This window comes from Hibiscus syriacus, unplaced genomic scaffold (genome assembly GCF_006381635.1).
Source record: "Hibiscus syriacus cultivar Baekdansim isolate YM2019G1 unplaced genomic scaffold, ASM638163v2 tig00111059_pilon, whole genome shotgun sequence".
Lineage (NCBI taxonomy): Eukaryota > Viridiplantae > Streptophyta > Magnoliopsida > Malvales > Malvaceae > Hibiscus > Hibiscus syriacus.
This window is the reverse complement of record NW_024062966.1, coordinates 1,063,496-1,085,409: the sequence shown is the minus strand read 5'-3', so window position 1 is coordinate 1,085,409 and position 21,914 is coordinate 1,063,496. Positions and strand designations below refer to the sequence as shown.

The 21,914-nt window shown below is 32.9% G+C and overlaps 1 pseudogene; it reads right to left on the bottom strand.

Moving 5' to 3' along the window:
• Nucleotides 1-7,858: 7,858 nt before the first annotated feature.
• Nucleotides 7,859-20,513, bottom strand: LOC120151458 (annotated as a pseudogene).
• Between the last annotated feature and the right edge of the window lie 1,401 nt (nt 20,514-21,914).

Sequence of the window (21,914 nt, the reverse complement as noted above, 5' to 3'; positions counted from 1 at the left end):
CCTATCATGAGGTGATGGTGGAGAAGAGGCTCGATGATGTGACATAATAGGTGATGACTCTCGTTGTGGAGTTGTATATTCGGGTCGATCAGGTGATGGCTCTGGGTGAGGTGATGGCTCTCGAAGTGGTGGCTGCTCATCATCTGTGCCATAAAAAAAAGCTTACTAGCTTGCCACCAATCAGTGGCAAGCTCAGCTTCCGTGGGTGTCAGCCTCTGTAATAGAGTGTTGGCCTCCTAACAATATAAAAGCTCAAACAAAGTTAAACGTGTACTAGTAATAACTTGTTTATAAACATATGGTAGTATTTGTGTTAACTTACATTATTTATTATAGTATACGGTAGTAAATCTTCCCATTGCTGCAAGGACCGTTTCCTCTTCCAGGAAATAGCCCTAGGAATATCATTAGAAGTTTTTAATACATATGTCTGCATGGCAGGAAAGGCCTCAAATATCCAAATCTACAAACAATATAATAACAAACATTAGTAATTGTTAAAGAATTAATTATAATTTTGGAAACATTATATAAAAATTATTACCTTAAAGGCCCAAATAAAGCCTGACAAAGTGTATTTGGAACAATCACCACACAAACTTTTTCGATCATTAAAGGCAGACGACAACTTATTCCATGTAGCTCTCCATAGATATGAACCCCACGGAAACAGGTTCCATGCATTTATTTCCTCTACCAATTTAATTAGATCATTAGGAATAGGTTGTCGGGCCTCTCTGCCTAAAAAAGTCGGCTTGCAAAAGTATTAGAAGGCATACTCGGACAACATCAACGTCATCCATCCGAGTAAAACCATCTTTCTTATTCAATAATCTCGTCAAGTCTTCCATGTGTAAATTTGACTTCTCCGTTGACAGCTCAGGAAAAACCCGGGAAAACCATGATAGGTGGGTAATATATCTAGTGTACCGATCTACATCATCGTGTCAGAAGCATAGACCGGTGATTAAGCAAAACTCCTCCCACCCAAAACACGTATACGCCGGTGGAAAATCAAACCATATCTCTTCATCACGACGTTGTATAGTCTCTGGTAGATCGCTAGTCATGGTTTGAAGAAACATATGGGTCAACATAGCATCTCCACCCGGATGTTGTACTTTCAGCCATGGCCCGAAGCAAGTATCCTCAAATATTTTTCTTTGTGCAGGTGAAAGCTTCGACGCAATTGTTTTGGCCAGGCTTACTTTATTTCTTAAGGTCAATTGAGCCGAATAAAAGTTTTGCAAAAACAATAAACATATCAATTTAGATATACCAAAAACTACACTGTGAAGATATGAACAATAAACATAAAGAATAGTAGTTTATTCTGCAAACTTAAATTTGCAACACTGTGAATTTAGTATTTGTTTTTTGGTTGAAGTAATGCAATTCATTCAAGTTTCAATTTGCAGATGAAGAATAGTTTCTGAAACTTTAAATCGCAACACGAAAATGACTATCGCAACGCGAATTTGACTATCGCAACGCGAAATGAAAATCGCAATGACAGAATCGCATTGCGATAGTCATTCTCGGTTTCAAATACTAAAATTGAAAGAAACTTGAATGGATTGCATTACTTCAACCAAAAGACAAAACAAAGACAAATACTAACTTCACAGGGTTAAAGACTAAACAGTTTAGCAGTATTGGCAGCAATCAAATGAATATAATAAGTAATCTAAGTGAAATGGTTAATCTATTATTGAAAACACCAGTAAACTTATCATCAATTTCAATATGAAAAACCTAATAATAATGCAAAAATTTCAAAATAAAAACAATTAAAAAAAACTAACCCTCGGTGGTTGATTTGGTTGATTTTCCATTTCTGACTGTGAATGATTTCGCCGGAGATGGAGACTGATATCGTCGGAGATGGGGATTGATTTCGTTGGAGATGGGGACGGATGTCGTCTTAGAGAGTGAGAGATGGAGATGAGACTGAGTTGTGATTTAGGGTTTTAGGTTATGAGTTATGATTACGGGATATACTGTGGACGGTTCAGTGTTTCGATATATTAATATATTCGTGTTTGGAATTTGAAAAAAAAATACGCGTTGGATACGAATGGCGCTATGTAAATCGCATTGCGATAGTCAGATTCGCATTGCGATTTACGTATTCGCATTGCGATTTACGTAATCGCATTGCGATTTACGTAATCGCATTGCGATTTTCCAAATTCGCGTTGCGATTTACATATTCGCATTGCGAATTAGGAAAATCGCAACGCGATTTTGGAAAATCGCAATGCGATAGTCAGAATCGCGTTGCGAATCTGGAAACTGATTTGCGATACCGGAGATCGCGTTGCGAATTATCGATCGCATTGCGATTTAGTTGGTCATTTTGGCAAATCCAAAAAAAGTTGGTTAAAATCGTATATTATAAGGCATTTTTGGTCACTGAGGTTATTTTCTCTTTATGTTATATTGTTTAGTGGCTTCTTCGATCGAAAAAATTATTAAATTATTCATCTTTTTTTCTCGTCACAAAATCTTTCAATATCCTTAAATCTCAATCGAAATTAAAATTTTAAATTTTTATCCATCATTATCAACCATCAGATCAATTTAAAATCAAATTATGTTAGTCTTTTGACTAAATGAAACCTTCTCACAGTAAGGATTGACCGACGACTGTTTCATTCATCAAAAACTTAGCTTGTACGAAAGATACTAGTTTTGGAATCTTAAAAAAAATGAAATCATACTTTAAAATATCACATTAATTTTTCTTAATAGTAGCAAATGACAATGACCGTAATAAAAGCGAATTACAAGTTTAGTGCTTATAATATAATTTTTTGAAAGTTTGATTACTAAAATTAAAATACTCTAAAAGTTTAGTGACCATTGGTGTGGTTTACCCTTAACGTTTTTATTTGAATTATACAAATATAAATGTGCCATATTATAAATTTTTTATTTGAATTTAATTTTTACAAAATTTGATATGTATCTCTATCTTACATTATTTATTATATGCTTAGATATTATTGTAGTCAACATAAAAATATTGTACAGATTTGAGAAAGTACCCTTGATTCATGGTCGAGTTACCAAGCATACTTATGGGGAGATCGTTGAGAAGATCAATTCACGCCTTAGTGGTTGGAAAGCGAGAAATCCAAATATTGCGGGAAGAACGGTCCTCGTTAGCTTAGTCACTTCAAATATTCCTACCGACACAATAATGACTGCCCAATTGTCGAATGGTATGACTGAGGATACTGACAGAGTTAACCGGAGAATTTTATGGGTGACAATGAAGTTAAACATTGTCAACATTCTGTAGCCTGAGATGAAGTCTGCAAAACCAAGACATTTTGAAGGTCTAGGACTCAGGAAAATGAGACAACATAATCTACTGCTTGGAGATCCCAGTCAAATAATCTATGGGTGAAAGCCTTTAAGTTGGTCTATGGAGTTGGTGATAATCTGCTGGTCTATTCATCCATTCCACATCATCGGTCCTCATGGTCCCATGCATGGAAGAGTTTATTTTAGGGTTTAGGGTTTACGTTTTTACTTGGATTTGGAAGCTTCTTGTTCCTCCTAGGTGGAAAATCTTTATTTGGTGGGCTTGGAGAGATAAACTTCTCACTGATGCACGAAGGGAGACTTGAGGAATGATTGGTTCGCCTGGCTGTAGTATTTGTTGATAGTGGTGTAAATAAATCGAGATTGAACGAACAAGATTAAGTTTGTGTTCGTTTGTTTATTTTTGTAGGTGTTCGTGTTCTTTTGATTTTTTAATATTATGTTCCTGTTCGTTTATTTATTTTTGAAGGTGTCATTGTTCGTTTAACGTTCACGAACATGTTCATTTAATGTTTGTGAACATGTTCTTTTAAATGTTTGCAAACATGTTTGTTTAGCGTTCGTTTAACATTAATTTAATGTTCGTGAACATGTCCGATTAGCGTTCATTTAATGTCCGTGAACATGTTCATTTAGCGTTCGTATAATGTTCACAAACATGTTCTTTTAGCGTTCGTAACATTAGAGAACATGTTCGTTTAGCTTTCGTGAACATGTTAAAAAAATGTTACCAAACGAATAGAAAAGAACAAATTAAAAAGAATCACTTAATAAAACTTATATAACATCCACAATAACAAAATACAATCTAAAATATACTAGCAGTATTTAAAAACATCCATAAACGTTTCCATATTAAAACATTTACAACATGTCATATTTTAAAACATATTTGAAAATAAAATGGAACAACCAAATCAGACATAATAGACTATTGTAATAAATGGGTCAATCTCAACAAAACAACAAAATCAAACAACAATAGAAATCCCTAAACACGATTGTAACATAATAAACAATACAATCAAAACAACAAAAAGAAAGTGGCAAGCACAATCAAAATACTCTGCTAAAACGTTAATCACCTGTAGAACCTAAGAGATAAAATCAAACATCAAGAATGGGAAGATAAAAATATACCAACAACTTGAAAGATAATTTAGATTACTAAAGTTGGTAGTATAAATTATTAGGTGGTGAATTACATATAGATTATAGTGATTTCATTCAAAAGGTAGGAAGTGATGTGGGCTGTCCTTTTGTTATGTTAGACAATTAATAAGCTATGTATAACCCTTAAAACTTACTAAATTGTATTTAAAATTTAAATTGGTGCAAGAAAATTAAATACCTTTGAAATTCTTTAAAACTATAACTTCAAAGTAAAGAAATCTCTTAAATTCATTCTTTGCCCTACATAAAAAATAAAATTAAATGATCAAATTAAATAAATCAAATATTAAATAAATAAAAAAATACTTAAAAATTACTTACTTTAGATTTCTTTTTAAACCCGTAAAAGTTTCAATACCAATAGAAACCACAAAGTAATATTTACATATTATCTATTCCTCTTTCGAAGAGTTTCGAAACTTTCCCTATAATTTCAAAACTTTGTGTGCAAGTAGCCATTAATGTGAGAATTTAATGCTTCAAATGGTTCCAAACTCCCTCCAATAACCCCAAACGGCTAGAAATCAATGAGAGCATATAAAAGGGGTATTCAAACAGCCAAGAAAAGACAAGAAAGCTATTCCAACAATCAAAGAGCATTTAGAGCCAAATTTGTAATCTATTTTGTCTTTCTTACATAGAACACTATTACATACATCGTATTTTTCATCCTAAGTGTTCTTGGGTGTGTGAGAGTTTCAATTTGCAAACATTTTATCTTGTGAGGATATTCGAAAGTTTGCTTTTTTGTAATTTCTTCTTAGGAAGGGTTGTGCACTTGAAACTTTGGGGTATAAGTCTAAGTGTGTTGTAAGGTTACACCTTGTCCTAAAAGGTTTGAAAAAAATTAGTGGATTTGTTGAAATCCTCAGTATGGAAGCTAAGGTAGTGGATGTAGACTTCATTGAAGAAGTTGAACCACACTGAAATTACTTGTGTCAATTTTTCATTTTCTTGCAAAAAGCTTCCATCATTTTTCAAATTGCCAATTCACCCCCTTTTGCCCATTCCATTGATTAGTTTGACTCAACAAGGATCAACTAAGTTATGTGGAATCTTCACGATGTCGGATCATCCCACTGACTGTTGTCCAATGCTTCAAGAAGATACTATATAGCCCACGTGGATGTTGTTGGAAATTTTCTGGGACCTCTCAGAGACCATATAACCCTCACGCCAACACCTAGAATCCGGGGTGGAGAGATCATCCGAATTTAAACTATGGAGCAAATCTGAGACTGAATCAAGCATATCAACCAAAGCCACCTCCACCTCAATAGTATTAACCACAAAAATCATCATTGGAGTTGATTGTAGAACGTTTGGTGATATCTAAAAAGAAGTTTCAAAACCAAATTTGTTATTAGCTTTTTATTATTTTAGTTAAAGAATATTATTCAGTGTTATTATAAAATTATTCCTTCAGAATCTTTCTTAATCATTATCAATATATATATATATATATATTATGTAAATGTAGTTTTTTGCATCTAAAATCTCTAAGAAGAATAATACATTCTTTTACCATTAAGATGACTTAATAAATTTTATTTATAAAGGTTTCTTTATGTTGAACAATAATTAATTTCATATAATTTCCTTTGGTTCAGTTTTAGTTATATATATATATATAAATATATTAAAGAATTAAATATAAAAATTTATTTAAATAATTTATTCAATGGGTCAATTTTGAACATTTATTTAATTATATAACAGATTATATTTAAACAACTTATTTAATCTGATTGATTCACATTTCACACGTGAGTCAAGTTATTTTAAAGAGATAAAAAACACTTAGATTTTTTCTTTCCCAACAAAGCAACTAAAAAGATTATTTCACATACTAACTTGTTACCTTAAAAATCAATTCGTATTTAACTTTAATAATTAAATAGAATCGTCTCGAACATTTTTAGGCCTACGAGAAAAAAATTCAAAAGTAAACTTTTACAGAATGAAAATACATTCTATTGATTTTATATTAAAAAGTATATTCTATTAATTTAAACAATTAATTTAATATTATATTAATAAATCATAGAAAAATAATTAAATTTTGTCTAACATTTTTTTATTGTTTTGTTAAGAAAACACCTTAAATGCAACTAAGAGAATAAAAAAATCAAATGTGGGTATGAATTAAATATTGAGCTCAATTTTGAATAATAAATTAAAAAAATATAATAACATATTATTTTACCGTTAGATTGAGATTGGAGAAGACTAATACTTAAAGAATATTTTTTAAATTGAAGAATGAGATTTATATAAAAAAGGAGACAACATGATTAGATTTAATTCAAAATTAAATGAATTAATGAGAGTAGTGGAGAAAGAGGTGAGAAATTGAGAATTTTATGAAATTGAAAAAATATGTCTTAATTATAAAAGTAGAAAGTGAGATTTAAAAAAATTAGAAGCCTTAATTATAAAGGTAAAAACTGAGATTGAAAAACATTAGGGGCCTCAAATATAAAGATAAAAAGTTGGATTAAAAAATTAGATACTCTAATTATAAAGGTAAAAAATAAGATTTAAAAAAAATTAGATACCCTAATTATAAAGATGAAAAAATGAAGGCCCTGATTACAAAGATAAAAACATTGAGGCCCAGAGCAATTGCTCAGAGCGCTCCCCTAATAGTCGGCTTTGTAATTAAACATATATTTTTATATTGTTATTACTTTGAAGATAAGAATTTAAATACACGAACTAATTGACTTTAGTAGTAAATGAATTGTTATTATTCCTTGAGGTATCGGTTCGAGCACCATGAATGTTAGAGGTGTGAGTGTTCAATATCAAATGGTTGAGAATAGTAAACAAAGACAAACACATAATTTTATGTTATAGGGAACGAAGAGATGAACTTATAAAATTAATTATAAGAGGACAAAAAGAGATTATTAATAAAAAAAATAAAAGAAACATTTAGAATATATATAATTTAAAATTTTTAGGGGCAACTGTCCCAACCCCTCAATCTAGATGATCACAAAAATGAAGCTTTTTTACGATCAAATTTAGGAATTAAACTAAAAAAAGTATCTAACTAGGGAGATGAAACAATCAACTCATTTCTTATGCTTTACAATGTATTGATTCGATGATCTCTTGAATATGTTTTACAATAACGACTAGTTATAAATCTATTGAATTAAAACATCAAAGAAGATTCAAAATAAATTAGGAAATGTCATCTTTCAACAACTTATGGTAAAGTCTAATGGTAATTGGAATCTGCTTCCTATAAGCTTGAACTTTAGCTAATAAAAGACTGAAGTTTCAAGAATTTCAACTTATAATAGTACACTGAAAAAAAAATCAATAGAGGACATTTACGATCTCAACACCTCACATTGTGAAGAAGTATCCTCTCGTTAGTCATGTGTAGAGTTAGGGCATATATTCTATATTCGAAGGGGGATCTGATAAACAAAAGAACTATTAATTGTTATTGTTTAATCTTGGGTGTTGGAAGTGCTTCCACAAAAGACATTGTGATACGATTCTACCTTTGAAGACTTATTCTAGGAGAAAGTGGAAAGTAAATACACGTGGCAAGAAATAAATTGCAGATTGTAAAATACCAATTCCATATTTTTCAACTACTTGACTCACATGATTTTTACAATCCACACGTTGAAGATGAATCACAACTACCAAAATATTAGCCTGATTTTTAGGGATTTAATTTTGTTTTTCAACAAATAAATGTTCAAACTAGTATTATATATTGGTTGGGATATGTTATTAGGAGGAGTGAAATATTATTTGAATTTTCTTTAGTTTATTACTTGTAATAGTGTTAAGATTCGTCAGTACTATGCTTAATAAGAATTATCGTTCTTTTCTTTCTTCATCATTTCTTTTTTTCCAAAGTCAACTACTATCAATTTGGTATCAGAGCCAGGTTTGATTCAAAATGGCAAAAACTCGTAACACTGCTTCTCATGACCAACCACTCAACCCTCCAATCAATCTAAACATTTTCATATCATAATCTGACAATCCATATAACGACCCTATTACCTTATAACTTACGTCAATTGTTTTTAAACATTTCATGTACCATGTTATGAGTTTGACTATGGAATTTGAGTCCAAATCATGTTGAAACAATATTACTAGAGGGTCTAGTTGGTTTTTTCCCACTACTTTACCCCAACATCAACCCACATCATCTTTTGCCATTTGAGAAGCAATCAAGTGATAATAACTTCCAAACAACCATACACACCCACACAATACCATCCCAATAAGCACCCACCAAAATACATCACGTCTAGTACCGTTGAACGACAAAATCAGATTTCTAAAGGTCTATGTTTCCGCTACAAAGAGAAATTTGGTTCTGGTCACAGATACAAAATGTGTACTTTCTCTTTATTGGAGTTTACACACGAAGATGAAGAGAATGGAGAGGATGATGACACTAATCATGAAGTTGAGTCTACTGATGCAACACTTGATGATCTTATGCAAATTAGTTTTCATGCAATTTTGGGAAAATCATTTGGCACCACAATGAAGTTGAAAGGAATTCTCAATAACAAAGAGGTTCTTATCTTAGTGGACAATGAATAAATTTATAATTTTTTTGAATGAAGGCATTATAAAAACCCTCAAACTTTTAGTATAGTTTATTTTTTCATTCAGGGTTTATATAAAAAATGGGGACGTGATTTATTACAACTGTATTTACGACATTGAGATACAATTACCAAGCCTGAAAATTATGTAAAATTACTTTCTATTTATAATTGGAGGTGCTAATCTTCTTTTGGGGTATTCAATGGCTTGCGCTGCTCAACACTATGCAAGCTAATTGGAATGAGATATTTTTAATCTTTGAGTTGAATGGAAAAAAAAATTAAAGTTGTAAGGAGTGCCAAACAAAACACAAGATGTTTCATTCCAATATTTGGCCAGGGAAGAACTCACTCCTGGAACACTTACTTCACAGAATCAAGTACTCTAAACATTGTTTCATGAATTTGCTATTATATTCAAAGAACCCAATACACTTCCCATTTTTCGTTTACATTCCCATTTTATACCTCTTGTCCCAAATTCCAAACCACCAAATATCAAGCCTTATTGATATACATTTTACCAAAAATCTAAAATTGAAAAGCAAGTTTCAGACTTACTTGTTTTAGGTTTTATTCACCTAAGTTTTAGCCCTTATGCTAAACCTATTCTTTTAATCAAGAAAAAAGATAATACTTGGCGAATATGTGTTGATTATAGATCCTTGAACCAAATAACCATACCCGAAAAATACCCAATACCTAATATAAATGAGCTTCTCGATGAGTTACATGGTGCATCTGTTTTCTCCAAAATTGATTTGTAGTCGGGATATCATCAAATTTGAGTCAAAGCCAGTTATATTGCCAAAATAGCCTTTCGGACTCATTCAAGACAATATAACTATGTTGTAATGCCATTTGGCCTTACCAACACCCCATTAACCTTCCAAGTTGAAATGAATGATCTTTTTCGATCATATCTCATGAGATTTATTTTGGTCTTCTTTGACAACATTCTTATATACAGTGCCTTAATTAAACAACACAAACATCTCCGAATGACTCTTAAACTTCTTTGAGATAATTAACTTTTTGCTAAAGCTTCAAAATGTTTTTTTTGGGCAAACACAAATATCATTTTTGGGGCATATGGTTTCAACAAGGAGTGTTGAGGTTAATCAAGATAAAACCAAGGTGGTTCAAGCTTGGCCTCCAATTTGAAGGAATTGCATGGGTTCTTAGGCTTAACATGACATTATCGCCAAATTATGTAAAATTATAGTATTATTGCTCGACTATTAATTGATCTCACTAAGAAAAATGCTTTCTGGTGGTCACCTACAGCTGATAAAGCTTCCAACAACTAAAGAATACTTTAATTTCAATGCCTATCTTATGTTTGCTGGATTTTAATCAACAATTCACATTTGAAGTGATACTTCTTCTGACGGAATTAGTTTCATATTACTTCAACAATATCATCATGTAGCATATTCTAGTAAGGGGTTCTCCTTATCTAATCACCTAAGGTTTACTTATGATCCTGAATTATTGGTTCTTGTCTTAACTTTACAAAAATGGAGGCACTGCCTGTTGGGATGACATTTTTTTCATCAAAATATATCATTATAGTTTGAAATTTCTTTTAGAGCAACATGTTACTACAATCATTCAATGATGTCTACTTATTAAGTTGTTGCCATTTGATTTCTCCATCTTTTATAAGGTTGGAAAAGAAAACAAAGAAATTGATGCTCTTTCTTGTCAACCTTAATATGCATATTTTTCCCTTTAACCATGCCCGAGTTATTTTACTTTACAATTTTACAAACTGCTCTTCAGGTGGACCTTTATACCAGTGTAATTATAGAGTCTTTGTCCATAGATCCCACCTCTCATCCATGTTTCCACGTGATTGACCAGAAACTCTATTACAAGAATCATTTGGTAATTTCTAACAATACCTCATTGAGGTAGAAACTTTTATCAGAGTCTCACGACTCCATGTTTGTGGGTCATGAAGGATATCTCAAGACTTTGAAAATGTTATCTTCAATTTGAAACAAGATGTGAAGCATTATGTTCAACATTGCCTCACATGCCAACAAAACAAATATCAGACTTTGGCGCCGACAGGTCTTTTGGAGCCTTTAACTATACCAGAACGAATATGGGAAGATATTTCTCTAGATTTCATCACCAGACTCCGTAAATCCTAAAAGTTTGATTTGATTATGGTGGTTATAGATTGTCTTAGTAAATACTCTCATTTTATACCATTGTCACATCTTTTACTGCCAAAATTGTTGTTGAAAATTTTTGCAAGGAAATTGATCGACTTCATGGTATTCCTTGATCTATCCTCTTTGATTGGGATGCAATATTTCTTAGCACTTTTTGCAGGAATTTTTTCGATTGAGCAAAACATGTTTGCGTATGGGGACATCTTATCACCCATAATCAGATGGCTAAAATGAGGTGGTCAATAAATATTTGGAGGCCTACTTACGATGCTTCACTTGTGAACAACCTACATCATATAGTTTGTTTCTTTATTGGGTTGAATACTCTTTCAACACTAGTGGTCAATAAATGTTTGAAGGCCCATTGAGATGGTCAATAAATGTTTCAAGGCCTACTTATGATGTTTCACTCATGAACAACCTACATCAAGGAGTTTGTTTATTTATTGGGTTAAATACTACTTCAACACAGGTTTTCACACTTCATCAAGAACTACACCTTTCAAGCTCGTACATGGGCAAGAACCTCTATCACTTCATCCCTTTATACAAGTCAGAACACACATTGCAAAGCTCGAAGCTAAACTTCTTTAGAGATATAATATGTTACGTCTTTTAAAAGCTAATCTCTTAAAGGCACAATCACACATGAATGTACAAGTTGACTCAAAGTGTTGGGAATTGATTTTTTGACATTGGCAACTCTGTTTTCTTATGTGTCCAAACATATCGTCAACACACTCTTACTAAATCCATACTTTTTTGGACCCTATAAAGTTTTCCCGCTCTTAGCCAACTTCCAACTTGTCCCCCAACTCCCTCTCTATTACTTCTAACTGGGAACTATTGTTATCTCCCTCTAAAATATTAGAGTATCAATGGATTAAAGTCGCAAGAGTTCATACTCTAGAATTATTAGTCAAATGGGATGATCGACCTCTTGAAGAAGCTAGTTAGGAAAACTATGATCTTTTTGCTGGTCAATTTCCTTTTTTACTACTTGAGGGCAACTTGAACTTTTAGGGGGGAGTACTGCTATGAGTCTACCTTTGAAGACTTATTATAGGAGAAAGTGGAAAGAAAATACACGTGACATGGAACAAATTGCATATTGTGGAAGGCAAATTCCATATTTTTTAACTACTTGACTCACATGATTCCCACAATCCACACGTTGAAGAAGAATCACAACTACGCCTGATGTTTAGGGATTTAATTTTGTTTTTCCAACAAATAAACACCCAAACTAGTATTATATATTGGTTGGGATTTGTTATTAGGAGTAGTGAATTATTATTTGAATTTTCTTTAGTTTATTGTTTGTAACACTGTTAAGATTATTCACTGTTACACTTAATAAGAATTATCGTTCTTTTCTTTCATCATCATTCCTTTTCTTCCAAAGTCGGCTCTATCACATTATATCTAACAGGTGCCTTTGTATAAAAGTATACTTAAAGAACAATCAGAAGCAAACTCAAGCCTATGGGATCTACAAGGAATATTTTTTGTAACAAGAGATCTAATTAATGTATATGAAGTTGTGGCTAAAAAATTTATCTAAAATAGTTCAACATCCTGAAGAATAAGGACAAAATTAAAAATTTCACAATTATGGGTTCAAAAGTAGTACCATTCCTTTCTCCAACGTAGATATTAGTATAGGCAGCCTGAGAGTAGTGATAATAGTAGGTAAAACACAAGAAATACATCCAATAAGAGTTTCTTTAATTTGAGAAGAACAACCATCTTGTAAGATGATCTTCTACGAATAATCCCTCATATTAACTTAGAGGTACTCTTCATGGGAAGAGTTATCTCTCCCATATATATAAGCAAAATATAAAGATGTTACATACTCAAAAAGAATATTCCATATTGTTGTAAAATTTGACAACTAATGAACATAAAAGAATATAAACAATAAAAAATTAGAAAATACATAAATCATATGACACTCTTGTAAGGTTTACGAGACTTACAGTTAAACTGAAACCCTCTGGTGGAGCATCAAACCATCAGTCATATGAGTTAAAAAAATTAGATAGTGGAATCCCAGACTATGTTGGCCACTTTACAAGATCTTCTTCTAGTTCAGTTGTATAATGTTACAGTCGGAGGAGATGAGCATGAAGAGAACGAAGGAATTGGGGAAAGAAAAAGTCTAGGGTTAGGGATTAAGGATCGAGGCACTAGAGGGGATTGAAAGAGGGGAATTAGGGATTAAAACAAAAGAAGAGGGAATGATGTATTTACCCTCTGAAGTGGAGTAGCCTGTGTACCTGATTCATAAGGCATTGGATCTGCTCGAGTCTCATGTCCATGAAGAGTTGGAGTAGCCCAAGTTCGGTGGCCCAGTAACCTGAAAAGAGAAAGATAAGATTAGTCTATTATAACTGTTAGAGATGTACTGTCAGCTGTCATATTTTTCCATTTACATTTTTAGACCTATAACTAAATAATACTGGCAGAGAGGCATTTGATTCCTCAAGTTATGAATGAAACATTTCCCTTCTTCTGAATTCTTTAATTATCTACTTTCTTCTTCTTGATTCCTTTCTATTTCTCTTAAACAATAACAAATTGGTATCGAGAGCCTCGGTTTCTAGCAAAATCAGTGGGCATGAAAAAGAAGAATCAGAGTATGGAAACTGATTTATCTGGTTTACAAAACCAGATGGAGGAACTAACAGTTCTGGTGAAACAAAGACAAGATGAGACTAATCCACCTAAATGGTGAGAGACTCAGGAAAACATGATTACTACACTAGAGTCTAGAATGGCTACGAATCAAGGATATGTTGAGGAACTCTTGAAGATTCTGACTGGTAGAAAGGAGGACCAAAACCAGTATGCCGATGACCAGGTACAGACCTCTAATTCATCTAATATGAGTGACAAACAACTTGTTAAGGTGACAATGATTAATGATAAGACTCGGTTTACTTATAAACCTGATGAACTTGGAATTCTTAAGTCTAAACTAGATGATTTGCCTGTTCATCTGGCTAGCTTTAAAAATGACAACCAAATAGGGGAGAACAGTGCTATTAGAAATCAGTTAATGGCCTTAGAGGTGGATAAAAGAGGTACATAGAGGTCTTCTAATATGACAGGAGCAATGTGGAATAGACCAAAAATTGAGCTGCCAATTTTTGAGGGAATTAATCCAAGAGGGTGACTACAAAAATGTCTTAAATACTTTTCTCTTTGTAGTATTGCTGATGAGCAAAGAATGGATGTGACTATAATGTATTTAGCAGGTAAGGCTGAAATATGGTTTGATGGTTACATTATGCAAAAACATCATGTGACATGGCATGAGTTTGAGGCAGACCTATTTTAAAGGTTCAGTTGCAGATCTCTTGCTGATATAGTGGGGGAGTTTACAAAGCTATTACAAAAGGGGTATGTGGAAGAATATCAGGACATATTTGAGGAATTACAACCACATATGTTATTACAAAACCCTACACTAAGGGAAGAATTTTTTGTCTCTGTTTATTAGTGGGTTAAGGGAGGATATTAAACACAGAGTCAAGGCTTTGGAACCTAAGTCACTTTCTGAGGCATGTAGGCAAGCTAAGTTATATGAGTTGTCTGTGGATTTTGAAGGCAAAAGATTGAGATCAACCTTGAGAAACTCACCCTACCCAAACCTTTTATCTACTCAAAAGCCAAATCAGCTACCAGTACAACAGAAAAATTCAGCCAATATATCACTAAAGCAGAATTTAATAGATTACAGGAGACAAAACAATTTATGCTTTAAACGTGGAGACAAGTTTGCTCAAGGTCATCAATGTAAAATTAAGAAATTGAATATGATGACTGAGGATGACACTGTTTTACCCTCAGAAAATTTACCAGCAGATTCAGAGTATCCAATTATGCATGAAGAGGAGAGCCTAGAAATATCTATGAATGTTATTATTGGATGTATTGGTCATAATTCATTGAGGATACAAGGAACAATTCATGGGAGACAATTAAATATATTGATTGACAGTGGGAGTACCCACAGTTTTTTAATACCTCAGTGGGCTGATGCTGGTAAACAGGTAGACACTTCTCATCATTTGGCTATTACAGTAACTAATGGACAATAACTCTACAGTTCAACAAGGTGTAATGAGGTGGAATGGAAGATGCAAGGGCACTCTTTTATACATGATTTTAGACTACTTCAGTTGGGAGGCAATGATACGGTATTAGGTGTGGATTGGATGAAACTGTTTAGTCCAGTCTTGATGGACTTCAATAACATGACACTGAGTTTTGTGCATAAAGGGGAGCAAATTATTATATAGGATCAATAACAATCTAATTTTATGCAGCAGATTTCAAGAGCTACCCTATTGAAGATGACAACTTCTGATTCACCTATTTTGGGATATGTAGTACTATTCACTATGTCTGAAGGTTCCAAGATTATTCCTATAGCTATTCAACCTCTCTTGGACCAATATCACTCTATTTTTGCTGAGCCTACAGGTCTGCCACCTACAAGGAATCATGACCATGATATTACTCTTAAACCTGAAGCTACTCCTATTAATTTAAGACCCTATAGATTTCCACATAATCAGAAAGCTGAAATGGAAATGCAGATTGCTAATATGCTCTCCTCCTCTATTATTCAACCAAGCAAAAGTCCATTTGCTTCTCCATGTCTTTTAATAACAAATAAGGATGATACTTGGATGTTTTGTGCAGATTACATGAAGCTAAACAACATGACAATAAAGGATAAATTTCCTATTCCTGTGGTGGATGACATATTGGATGAGTTACATGGAGCAGTCTATTTTTCAAAAATTGATTTGAGGTCTGGTTATTGGCAAATCATAATTAAACTTGAGGATATCTACAAGACAACATTCAAAACTCATCAGGGCCACTATGAATTTAAAGTAATGCCCTTTGGGCTTACTAATGCCCCTGCTACATTTCAAGCTCTAATGAATGAATTATTTAGTTCATTTCTTAGAAAATTTGTCTTGGTATTTTTTATGATATCCTAGTCTACAGTACCTTTATGGCAGATCATATTGTTCATCTCCAATTAGTTTTGGAAGTTTTGAAAATTAATCAATTATTTGCCAAGATGTCCGAATGTTTCTTTGGACAGACTCAAGTAGAGTACTTGGGCCATATTATCTCAGCTTCTGGGGTATCTACTGACCCTTCTAACGTGGCAGCTATGAAGAATTGGCCTGTGCCAAAATATCTAAAATATTTGCGTGGATTTTTGGGATTAATAGGCTATTACAGAAGGTTTATAAAGGGTTATGGTACAATTAGTAAACCCTTGACACAGATGCTTAATAAGGACAATTTTAAGTGGACTAATGAGGCTTTAATGGATTTTGAAAATCTAAAGCATGATATGTGTGTTGCCCCTGTTTTAGCATTACCAAATTTTGGTAAATGTTTTTACTTGGAAACAGATGCAAGTTCAGGGGGAATTGGAGCTGTATTATCTCAGGATGGAAGACATATTGCCTACCTTAGCAAGACACTTAGTCCTAGACATGTTGCCCTCTCTATATATGAAAAAGAGTACCTCGCTATTCTATTAGCAACCTCTAAATGGAGACATTATTTAGAAATTAGTCCTTTTGTTATCAAAACAGACCATGAACCTCTCAAGTACTTATTGGAGCAAAAATTAACTACTGTTATTCAAAAGAAGGGATTGACTAAACTATTGGGGTTGGACTACACTATTCAATACAGGAAGGGTAACTCTAATGTAGTTGCTGATGCCCTCTCTAGACAGTGGGAAGATCAAGGTCAATGCTTGGCTATGGGTACTACCTTAATCATTCCTAGTTGGGTACAGGAGGTGGAAGATAGCTATAAAGAACATAAAATGGTTGCTGACTGGATATCTATATTAACAATCAATCCTAGTGATGATCCTAGGTGGAAATATTCTAAGGGTATCCTTAGATTTCAAGATAGGGTTTATATTGGGGCTACTAGAGCTCTAAGATTATAGATCCTTCAAACCATACATGATTCACCTCATAGAGTTCATTCTGGTACACATGCCACTTATCAGAGGATTAAGGCTTATTTTTACTGGCCTAGGTTGAAGGCTATGGTAGCAACTTATATTAGGTCCTGTACAGTGTGTCAACAGACTAAATTGGAGCATGTTGCTAAGCCAGGACTCCTATAACCACTACCTATTCCTCAACAGGCTTGGGAGGTAATTACTATGGACTTTATAGAGGGTTTACCTACATCTTTGAAGAAAAACTGCAGTTTGGTGGTAGTTGATAAGTTTACTAAATACAACCACTTTCTAGCATTGTCACATCTCTATTCTGTTGCTGATGTAGCTAAATTATATTTGGATATTGTCTATAAACTTCATGGCCAGCCTAAAATGGCCATTTCTGACAGAGACAATGCATTCACAAGTCTCTTCTGAGAGAACTAATGAAGCAATTAGGCACTAAACCCTATTTAGTTCTGCTTACCATCCAGAGACTGATGGTCAGACAGAAAGGGTGAATCAGTGCTTGGAACAATATTTAAGGGGCCTATGTATTTTTCAACCAAAGTAGTGTGCTAAATGGTTTCCACATGAAAAGTGGTGGTATAACACTACCTATCACACTGCCCTAAAGCTTATACCATTTCAGGCATTGTATGGTTATAAACTTCTACTATAGTTTGGCAGACAGAAACTAAAGTGCAGAATGTTAGTGACTTAATGAGTAGCAGGAAAGATATTAGACAGTTAGTGAAGCTACAGTTAGAGCAGGCAAGCAACATAATGAAACAGCAAACAAACAAAAAGATGACAGAAAGGGTATTTGTAGTGGGAGATATTGTTTACCTGAAGTTACAACCATATCGCTAAACGCTAAACTTCACTGGCCCTGCGAAAGAATTTAAAGTTAGCAGCAAAATATTACGGTCCTTACAAAATTATTGAGAAAATTAGCGAGGTCGCGTATAAATTGGACTTACCAGATTTTTCCCGATTGCATCCAGTTTTTCATGTAAGCCTCTTGAAAAAACGCGTGGGTGACTCAGTAGTTTCTTCAACAGACCCTCCTGCAATGGACGATGATGGTCAGATTCGAGTCGAGCCATATAAGGTTATGGGCAGAAGAATAATAAATAGACAAAACAAATCTGTAACGTAGTTGTTGGTGCGATGGAGAAACCTCGATGAAACCAGTGATATGTAGGAGGACTATACTGCTCTCAGAGTACAGTTTCTAGGGTTTGATCCTTGGGGACAAGGATCGATTCCAGTGGCGAGTATTGTTACAGTCGGAGGAGAAGAAGAGCATGAAGAGAACGAAGGAATTGGGGAAAGAAGAAGTCTAGGGTTAGGGATTGAAGATGGAGAATTAGGGATCGAGGCACGAGAGGGGATTGAAAGAGGGGAATTTGGGATTAAAACAAAAGAAGAGGGAATGATGTATTTACCCTATGAAGTGGAGCAGCCTGTGTACCCGGTTCATGAGGCATTGGATCCGCCCGAGTCTCATGTCCATGAAGAGTTGGAGCATCCCAAGTTCGATGGCCCAGTAACCTAAAAAGAGAAAGATAAGATTAGTCTGTTATAACTGTTAGAGATGTACTGTCAACTGGCATATTTTGCAATTTACGTTTTTAGCCCTGTAACTAAATAATACTGGCTGAGAGGCATTTTATTCCTCAAGTTATGAATGAAGCATTTCCTTTCTTCTGAATTCTTTAATTCTCTACTTTCTTCTTCTCGAATCCTTTCTATTTCTCTTAAACAATAACATATCAATATTCTTCAATTACTCCTCCTTGTCTGCCTCAAATGGATATGGCAATATTGATAATCCAAGCTTTAGAAATTGTAAAAAAAATCAGGTTATGAACAAACTCAAATTTTCTGCATACTACATTAAAACTTGGAATCCACGTATAATTTAATTAATGTACCCAAAATATACACACCAATATTATTGACATCAGAATCTCCAAATGCCACAGTACAAGCTTCTGCAGACGCAAATCGAAACATATTATCATTATCACCATCCTCTGCTCTGGCACATATTTCAGAATATCCTTTATGTGTATTTATCTCCTTAAATTTATAAAGACGGTCTTTCCGAGCATCGCCAACATTTTTCTCATCAGCCCAAGTAACTATGTGGTTAACTTTCTTTGCTCCTTCAGATTTAAGAGGATTTGAGGACAACCTTACTTGATCCCACGACCTTGTCAGTATCAGTTTTCTTCTCTGCTACAGTACTAACTGTGCTTGAAGCATTTTAATGAAGGAAATTTTACAATGCTAGAATTATTTTCCCTCAAAGTAGATGAGGATCTCGATATCAAACAATTTTCCTCAAAGTCTTTACAAACTCTTTTTCCTTGCATTTCTTTCGATTTCAAAGTAGAAAACCCTATCTAGATCCCGGGTTGTCTTGAAAACAGTATATTTATCATTCATATATAATTTCATTAGTAAAAGTCCATCTTATTAATAACGTCTTTTAGACTACTCGGCTTTGTTCTTTGACTCTGTCAAGACTACGAAATTCTTAGAATTGGTATATTCATTGTTCATAATTATGACACTAGTAAAACATGTCTCATTATTAACAAAGTTATATCCTTTACCCAGCTTGAAATTGCTAGAATCAAACACAACTAAAAAACCCCCGCATTTTTTTAACTAAAGAAAACCAAGTTTTTCTCTGAATAATAACTTGAATAGTACAGGAGGAACGTCTAACCTTCATTTTTCATTTTTTTTGTTTTTTTGAAGGTGAAGGATTAGAGCATTGGGAGGACCCACCAAAAAAACTTCCCTAACTTTTATTTCCTCGTTCTCTTTAATCTTTAAATAGGAAAACCTTAGTTCTCCATTCTTCCCCAAATCCACATCGTCAAACAAACTCAAAACCGCATTAAGTTTCGCGTGATTCAAAACGAAACACCTCTCTTCTTATAAATTCCCAGCGAAACCTCGGCTATTACTCAAACAATCGGTGGAGCAAAACCTACTGGTTTTTTATAAATCATAAACTCTGTGTTCTTTCAAAGAGATACGATAACGACCTCTTCGACGGGGCTCCGAAGGTGAGGGGGTAACCTCAAGCGTTGGGAATCGACCTCTCGGATACGACATCCTTGTAATTGCTTCGAGCGAAGAGATGGAGTTGAATCTTGTGTACGGCTTCTAAACTAAAATTGACTGGTCTTTCGCCATTGATCATGAACTTTTTTTTTTTTTTTCATTTTTGGAGAATTTTAATTTTTCTCCCTTGCGAAGATCTCAACAATGAGTATGCACGACTTTGAAGCGAGTTCTTTTTCCGGTTTTTTTAAAGGGAATTTTTAAGTAAAGAAAAGTACAAATATATTAACAGATAATTAAATAAGTTTTCATTATAAAAGTCAATTATGGGGAGAGCATAAGACTGAGGATTTAAAGGTCTCTTGCTATCCCAGTTAATATTCTCTTCCTACAGGTTATGGACTACCCATTAACGAGACTTTCCCAATTTTTTATTTCATTTTTATTTTGCTAAGATATATTATAAAATAAGCGGAATTTCACCCTCCAACTTAAATTTGTATGAATAATATGTGTATTTTTTAATTAAGGATAAACGGAATAAATATTATTTAAACAAGGCTTAAAGTAAAAGTAAGTGATTAAGTTATGTAATTTTTTTTCTTTTAAGTCCCTATATTATTTTTGGTCAAATTAAATCTTTAAATTATTACATTTAATTCTTACCATTTTTTTAGTTAAAATTATATTTTAGTCAGAAAATAATTTAGGAGCTTAAAGCAAAAATTAGTCATGATTAAAGAACTTATTTTGACAAAATATAGTTTAAGTAATTGTTACATATAATAATTTAAGGACTTACTTATTTTAACTAAAAATAGTTTAGGAGTTTAAAAAAATAATGTAGTTTAAGCCTTTAAATGATCAGATTTGAATATATATATATATATATATATACACACGCATATTGATTTTAAGGAAAATAAATTTGTAAACGAAGGCTGTAAATATATTTAAAAGTATAAAAACAATTCGTTAGTACCAAAATAGATTCAATGGGCATATGAGATAAGATTGGATATAAGATCTTTTAATATCTAAGGTTTGATCCCACGATAAATAATTTAGGTGTACAAATCGTAAATTCAAATGTTACGTACTATTATAATATTCAAATGATAAAAAAACTTTTATTATAAAATATATAAAGTTATTATTGGATCATAGGTTATATATATATATTGAAATTTCTAATGATGATGTAATGTAATTTTAAAGCGTTACATCATTAAAATTTATCAATTGATCGAGTTATTAAGAATGTTTATGTTGTTTAAATTTGTACAAATTTAAACCCCGACATTTGTTTTGAGAATATAATACAACTTATAAAAAATGTGTTATATCATCGTTTAAAAATTAAACCTAAATTCAATAATCGAATTGAATGTCAAAAACTAACATAAAAAATCATACTCTTCTCTCTTCTATAATTGTTGTTTTATTTTAATTCGTGTTTATTTTATTTTATAAAATCATTTACAAATTTACAAGTTCTAATCATTTATTTATTTTTCTTTACAATGATAATTT